Source organism: Leptinotarsa decemlineata, unplaced genomic scaffold (assembly GCF_025532065.1).
Source record: "Leptinotarsa decemlineata unplaced genomic scaffold, Ldec_3_MD MMD2_tig00026299_RagTag_RagTag, whole genome shotgun sequence".
Taxonomy (NCBI): domain Eukaryota; kingdom Metazoa; phylum Arthropoda; class Insecta; order Coleoptera; family Chrysomelidae; genus Leptinotarsa; species Leptinotarsa decemlineata.
Genome location: NW_027412676.1, coordinates 10,526,431 through 10,534,718, shown reverse-complemented (window position 1 = coordinate 10,534,718; position 8,288 = coordinate 10,526,431).

The following is an 8,288-nucleotide window of genomic DNA, read 5'->3' as shown; positions in this document are numbered from 1 at the left end:
CACAGTCTCACTCGACGATAATCTGGATGAAATCCAAATCTGGATTCATCTGTAAACAAAACTGTGGCCCAATCATTTGCATCCCAGTTTTGATGTTCTTGACATCACTCTAATCTTCTACCGCGATTGCCTCTCGACAAAGGTGGACATCTAAGTGGCCTTCTGTTGTGGAGATCTGCTTCATGCAGTCGATTTCTGACAGTATCACGACCAATGGTTACCTGGTGCGTTGCAACACGTTAACCAACTCAGGTGCTGTGATTGTCGGTTGTCTTCTTGCGGTTAAGACCAAAAATCCGTCTTGAACTGCAGTTGTAGCGCGTCCTCGCCCTGGATGTTGTTCGGCTGGACTGCCAGTTTCACGGAAACGCCGCCACAATCGACTGATAACACTTTGGGAGACCCCCAAACAAAGAGCTACATCATTTTGTCGCATGCCATCTTGAAGAAGCCCTACAGCTCTATTCATCTCAGCCAATGGTAAGTGATGGCGTTCCATGTTAAAGCACAATATTTCCAGTTTAATTGCTGAGCAAGAACTGCATAGAATGTACAAACTCGACACTTTCAGATTATTCATTTTAGCCGAAAACCTACAGTTTGTAAAAAACTTGATAAAAGATTAGTTACCGTTTTTGCAGGCTTTGTTCAACCCATAGAAATCTACAGGGTGGTCGAGTGTACCAATTTAATCGAAATTAAACGACCTCATGCATTTATTTTTATGATATTTAGTATGTTATAAAAATATCCCTAGACTTTTCCGATTTGTGTGTATATATATATATATATATATATATATATATATATATATATATATATATATATTTTATTTTATTTTTGAATGTTGCAACTAATTTTCCTTTATTTTCAGTATTTTAATATTAAATTTCACAAAAAGGATTTGAAGCTTTATATCTTCTATTAATTATCTGCAAGCGCCAGCTGTCGAAAGCGCTCGCAGATAATTAATAGAAGATATAATATATATATTATGTCGTTTTGAATTGAATGCCAGTATTGATGGTTATTGAATCAGAAGAGACTCTATCAAACAGTACCCAAAAAAATCAATCCAAAAGAAAGTTGGAAAGTGCTTTGGTTTTGTACAAGGTCCATAAATGACAGGCACTATCAGAGGTGGTGAAGTGGAGTAAACACAGAAGGGCTTTTTCCAAATAAATGTAAATATACATCCAATTATTTCCAAAGTTTTTCCGGAGGCTCTGCTTTTTGAGGATTTTCCTTACAGTCAATATTCAATTTAACTAATTGATATTGCCACAAATCAATGAAAAATCAATACAGGCAACATATTGAAATAATTTATGAACTTTTATTCCCATGACTTATTGACATACATCTGAATCAAATCAGGAATGTTATGAAAACTATATATTTTGAAAATCTCCAATTCCACCAACAAAATATAAATATTTTTCAATGACAATTTCAACCTTCACTACCCTTTTATTATTAAACTTTATCTTAATATATTTCAGACATCAAAAAATAAGTAAGCAAAGTAAAGCAAATAAGTATATATCACATGATCATCAATATCTCGGTACAAGTAAATTCCAATTATTTTACAGTAGCCCATATACTTTATAGCATTAAGTGGCTTGAGGGTAAAATGTTCATGTATGCAGAGTAGGTATATACTACTCTGTTCAAATATAAGGTGAATTTTCATTTTTATCACACGTTCAAAAGTAAGACCTCGTTAATACTTAGCTCGCACAAGTTTCGACTTCTAAGGATTGTCGTTCGTAGGGGTGTGACAGCTGGTTAACGGAAAAACAGTTTTTAGACAATTTTTTTTTAAACAGAATATTTATTTATTCATCAATTTCTATTTTGTCCTCTTCAAAGTTATCCCCTCAGATGTACATACGTGCCAGTGTTTTTTCCAATCCTAGAAGTAGTTCTGATATGCACTTTTTGGTATGTCTTTGAGCTCTCTCAGCGCTTCGGTTTTTATCTTTTCAATCGTCACAAACGCCGTCCTTTTATGGGTCTCTTCACTCTTGTGAACAGGAAAAAGTCACAGGGGACTAAATCTGGTGAATACAGTGGCTGAGGCATGATTACAGTTTTGGTATTGACCAAAAATTTACAAACAAGCAACGACGAGTGAGAAGGTGCATTATCGTGATGAAAAAGCCATGAATTGTTTTTCACAATACCGGAGGTTTTCTTCGTATTGCTTCTCGCAAGCGGCGCAAGATAATACTCCTTATTGACCGTACGCCCATTTGGCAAGAACTCCTGATGCACTACTCTACGGTAATTGACGAAAACAGTGAGCAAAACCTTGATATTTGATCGAACTTGGCGTGTTTTTTTCGTCTTGGCTCTCCTGGTCTCTTTTATTGAGACGATTGGACTTTGGTTTTGATGTCATAACCATATACCCATGATTCGTCACAAGTAATGACCCTTTCAAGCAAATCTGTCGGATATAATTCAATATCCAGCTTGATATTAGCAGGGGAAGTAGTTTTCCGACAGACGTTTACCAAACTCTACTGTGTAGGTAGTTGGGAGAGATTAATATTTCGAAATATTAATTTCCTTATTTGTCATTATATTTCCTCAGTTTCTAAATATTGTTTCCACAAAGATCCGAACTTATACTTACCACTTAGATATCTAAATCAAATTTCAAATCAAATCAAATTTATTTATTCCATGTTAATATACAATTTGTTGTATGACATACATAATTAATAAATTTCAATTATCTTGAATGAGTAACTTTCACCTAGACATTGAAATGCCTGTATTGTGATCTGTTACTCACCAAGATAAGAGCTCAGTAAGTACATTTTATAAAATAATAAAAAAATATGATAATATTATAATAATTCATGGTAATACGATTAGTGAGAAAGAGAAAAAAATAAACATTTTTTTTTTCAAACTCTGAGGAAACAAAAACAAAAAAAAAATACAATATACAAATACAATATACAACAATATACAAATGGTATAGGAGTTGCTATTCAATGTGTAAAATTCTTTTTTATTCCTTTTAGTATATGTCAAATTTTTGAGGGTTTTCGATTATGAATTGTTTGAGCTTTTGTTTGAATTTATTAATTCCTTTGATAATTTTCAATTCTACTGGGAGTATGTTGTATAATTTCGGACCATAATAAAACACGAATCTTTGTGTATGGCTTTTCTTGTATAGAGGTATTTTGATATTTAAATTCTCGATTGCTCTAGTTCTTACCGTTATACGTGTTGAGTAATTACTAAATTTCGGGAACATCCATATTAGACACAGGTAACTGTATAATGATCTTACGTTTAGTAATTTAGTCTCTTGATATAAATGATCCGTTGAAAATCGTCTATTTTTTTTCAAAATTATTTTCAAAATTGAGTTCTGTGTTATTTGTAAGCTGTTAATGTGGTTGTCGAAAGTACCCCCCCATGATGTCATGCAATATCTTATAATGGATTCTGCCAAAGACTGATATATTAATAATAAGTTTTTTTTAGATAGAATATCTCTGAGACTATAAAATTTACGCATGAGTAGCCTCATCCTTTGTATTACATATGAAATTTGTTTGTCCCATCTCATATGTTGATCAATAACAAGACCCAAATATTTAATGGATACAGTTTTTTCTATTATCGGGCATTTACAATTGTAATTTTTTGTGCAGGTCATTTTGTGTAATTTCAGTTCATTAATATGCGGCTGATCATCTGAATTTAGTGAAAAAGCCATAAATTTTGTTTTATTCACATTTAGACTCAATAGATTATTATTCAGCCAAAGAAGAATTTTTCTCACATTGATTTCAGCAGTTTCATAGACTGTATCCCAACTATCACCAGTAAAGATCAAGGCCGTATCATCAGCATAACACACTATATGACCGTGAAATTCATTAATTTGTGTAATTGCGTTTATGTAAACAAGAAAAAGAATCGGGCCAAGTACTGTACCCTGGGGTATTCCAACATTGATTTGTAATGTTGTACTGAGCTTGCTACCAATTTTAACAGTTTGAGTCCGTTCTTTTAAATAATTCTGCATTAGTTGCAGAGCATGACCTCTAATACCATAATTACACAATTTTTGGAGTAGGATTTCATGTGACACAGTATCGAACGCCTTTGCCAAGTCCATAAATACCGCAAGACATTTCGAAGACTTGTCCAAGGCCCCTACTGTTTGTTCTACGAAGTCGAGCACGGCATTTTCTGTATTCGATTTGTTTATGAACCCGAATTGTTGTTGTGTTATTACCTGATGTTTACTAAAGAAATCCATTATTCGATTTTTGACAGATTGCTCGAATAGTTTCGCAAAATTATTGATGACAGAAATTGGTCGGTAATTGCATATTTCACTTTGACTTCCAGATTTAAAGACTGGAGTTATTCTACTAACTTTCCACTGAGACGGTACATTACCCTTTTTGTAACACAAGTTAATCAAATGAACTAGTGGTTTCAATAGGTATTGATGTATATGTTTTATCAGTTTGCTAGTTATTTCGTCAGGACCTGGTGCACTATAGTTTTTTAACTTAGAAATTAGACATATTATTTCATTTTCTGTCACTGGTTCGAAAAATAAGGAGGATGCTACCTTGGTATCATTTAAAAAGTTTTTGGGTAGGTCACATTTTTCAATTTTTTTGCCATATTTGCACCTACACTATGAAAAAAGTTATTGAACAGATTAGCTTTTTCTTCATTACAACTTACGGTTTCACCATTTCCTTTATTGATTGTTGTGCTTTCTACATTATTTCTATTTGCATCCATGTTTGTGATATCTTTGATTATTTTCCAAGTTTGTTTACAGTTGCCATTAACCTCTTGTAGTTTATTTTTATAATAATCATTTTTTGTTCGTTTTATTAAGTTATTGAGTTTATTTCTATAGTCCTTATATTTTCTTTCATTTTCTTGAGTATTTTTAAGCAGAAATGTTTTTTTTAGGCTATCCCTCGTTTTAATCGACTGTATCAGTCCTAATGTTATCCAAGGTTTTAGCTTTTTGTTTCTTTTGTTAATAATGTTCGTTTTAGTTGATTCCGTGATATATTTTTTCAGTTTATCTATAAATTTATTGTATGAAATTTGTAGCTCATTGCATGATAAAATTTCATTCCAATTCTCTCTATTCAAAAGTGCTTTCAGTTTACCGAAATTTATTGTTTTGAAATTTGTTATTGTCGGTGGTGCATTCGTTTTCGGTAATCGGGAGATATATATATAAATGTTGCATAATGATCTGTCAAGCTACTGTGAATAACAGATGGGTCAACATTTATTTTATGGTTTATAAAATTATTTTTGTTAATAAAAATATGATCAATGATGGCGTTACAGTCTTTTGTTTCTCTTGTGGGAGCGTTAATGCATGAATGGAAACCATTTTCGCTCATTATATTTTTATATAGGTTAGTGTGTTGTGTAATCATATCCTGTAGATTAATATTAATATCTCCTAAAAAAAGTTCAATAGTTTTTTTATTATAATTTAAAAAATAACTCTGCAGATCAAGTAAGTAGGTTGGCAAATCGATAGAAGGGGGCCGGTATGAGGCTGTAATTCCTATTTCAATATTGTTATTCGAATGATTCTGGAAAAATGTTATCCTCAATAGTTTTGTGTCGGTTAAAGAAATGATTTGGACATTAGCTGAAATAGTTTTTTTGATATAAACAATCAGCCCGTCATTTTGATTTATTTTAGACTCATTATAATAAATAGCAAAATTCTGTAAATTAAATTCACTCACCTCTTCTACTTTCCATGTTTCTGATAGAACAATTACGTCTAATTTGTCCAAATCTTCTTGTAAATAAAGAAGTAGCTCATCAAAATTGTTTCTTATACTCCGAATGTTGAAATGAACAATTCCTATATCACCAACTCGTCTGATTTTATCTCCACAAAAGTAATCATGTAAGTCATCATAAACATTTGTTTTTGTTTCCTCATCGTTATCCAAACTATTAAGTACTTCGAGCATATGTAAGTAAATAAGCTAATATATGTACAAATTTTAACATACACCCAAACTCCAATATTTTAATGTAAATCTAAAAAAAACATTATATATAATCATATAAACAGAGACATAAACATGAATATGGAATAATATATCATCATTATATCAGTTTATTGAAATCTTCAGTCTTGACAATAATTATTTTAACCCCAGTATTAGCATAAATATTTCCTGAATCTGTCCATACATTATTTATACCATACTTTTCGATAGCTCTGGCTAAAAGTTTCACTCTTAAACTCGTCAGGTCCTCTCTTATTACTATTCCAGTTCCCTTGAGCATTTTTTTATTGCTATAAACTTTCTTTTTGGTTTCATGATTATTTGCTTTAATGAAAACACCTCTAGTTTTATGCTCTTCTTTCCTTCCCACTCTGTAACATATCTCTATATCTTGGTCCACTAAATTGATGCCCATTTTGGAATTGATTAAGCGTATAACTTCTTCCTTGGTTCTTTCATTCGGCTTTTCTCTAAAGTTGAATATTCTTAAGTTACATCGTCTTGTATTCTGGTCTATGTAATCAAATCTTTTTTCTATGGAAGATTGATCAGATGTTATTTTCGCTACTGTATCTTCAAGTTGTTTCGTTCTCAGATTATATTCGGTTTTCATGTTAGAGAGTTCACACTGTACACCAGTAATTGTTTCTTCGAGTAGTGATAATTTATTTTCCAGCGTTTTTATTATAGCCTCCGATACACTGTCTACAATTGTTTTTATAAACGCTTGACTACTCAGGCATTTATTTATCCATGAATTAACTGACGATTCTATTTCTTCCCTGATTTCTCGCGTGATAACCATTTTTTTACGTTTCTATCAAAATAGTTGTGTTGATTAATATGCAATATAGCAGCAGGATGATTTTCACCTTCCTATTAGCTCTCCTAACCTTGTATTTATTTATTTCAACGGAGCTCGGGTTTATACGTCCGCACTACTCGCGTACTACCATTGAACTCAGCCCTGGATCTTCAATTTTTTAGGGCAAAAACTGAAAAATGCCGCCCCCGCACACATATTTATTTATACTTTTATCATCTTCATAATTTCTGCTATTAGATGTTCCAGAAATAATGCATCTATCACTGTTCTTTCTGTGTAAAGCCAATTTATATACAGATATAGACATGGACATGTAGGGCAATATTTTATAAGTAGCAAAGAATAGGATTTAAAATAAAAATATGTATAATAAAAATGAAAATTAAATATATTATAGCATATTGTGAATTGAAATTACAATTTTACTCTTCGAGCTTTTTGTTCAGCAAATAAATCTATGGCCTTGTCATAATTTAACCCGTGTGCAATTCGATTTTTTATCGCTAAGACCCGATAAGTGTTTCTGGCTCATAGAAGACAGCAAACAATTTTTAATTAGTTTTAGTTTGCTGAAACTTCACACACATCTTGCGGATGGAAATGGAAACCATTGGTCTTTTCTATATCACTGAATAAAAAAAAGTTTAGTTCCTGGCAGATTTCAACTCTACTTAAATTTCGCTCTTATTTTCGAGCCAGAGCTGCTCCATACTTTTGCAGTTCTTCAATTGACATCTTCAAAATATCAGTACCATTAAGAAAAGCAAAATGCAAATTCAGCATGATAGCACAATCAAACCTCATTATTTCTTAAGAAAATAGTTGAACAAGTGAAATGTGAAAAATTTCTGTCGTTTCACATTAACCTTCATGGGAATTTTCACCTTCCACAATCTGAAAAAATTAAAATTGTAACAGAGAACTTTATACAATCTTATGAAGGGCAAACTTTTTAGTTGACCCAATCATTTACTGTGAAAATTCAAAGTATTTTTCACAGTAAATGATCACAGCAAATGTTCTATTTACCAGTAACTTGTCATATTTAATAATTTTGTCTATCAAAAAAGAGTTAAGAAATTGTAGGTCTTTTGACATCTGTTGGGAAAGTTTTAAAACGAAGAAAACAAAAGAAAAAAACTAAGTTACATTTCAACCTAAAATCCTATCCCAGGTCAACAACCAAACCCACACAACCTCAGTCCACCCCAGGAAGGAGCTAACACAAGAGATCAACCTTACCCCAGTCCACCTCAGGAAGGATTTTTATCAGTTCTTAAGATGGAAGCAGATTTTAGCATTTTTTGATAGGCAATATTACATGACAAGTTACAAATAAAAAAAAAAGTTTTATCTAACTTATTGAGGTTAAAATTCCCATAAAAATTGATAAAAAAAACTCTGAT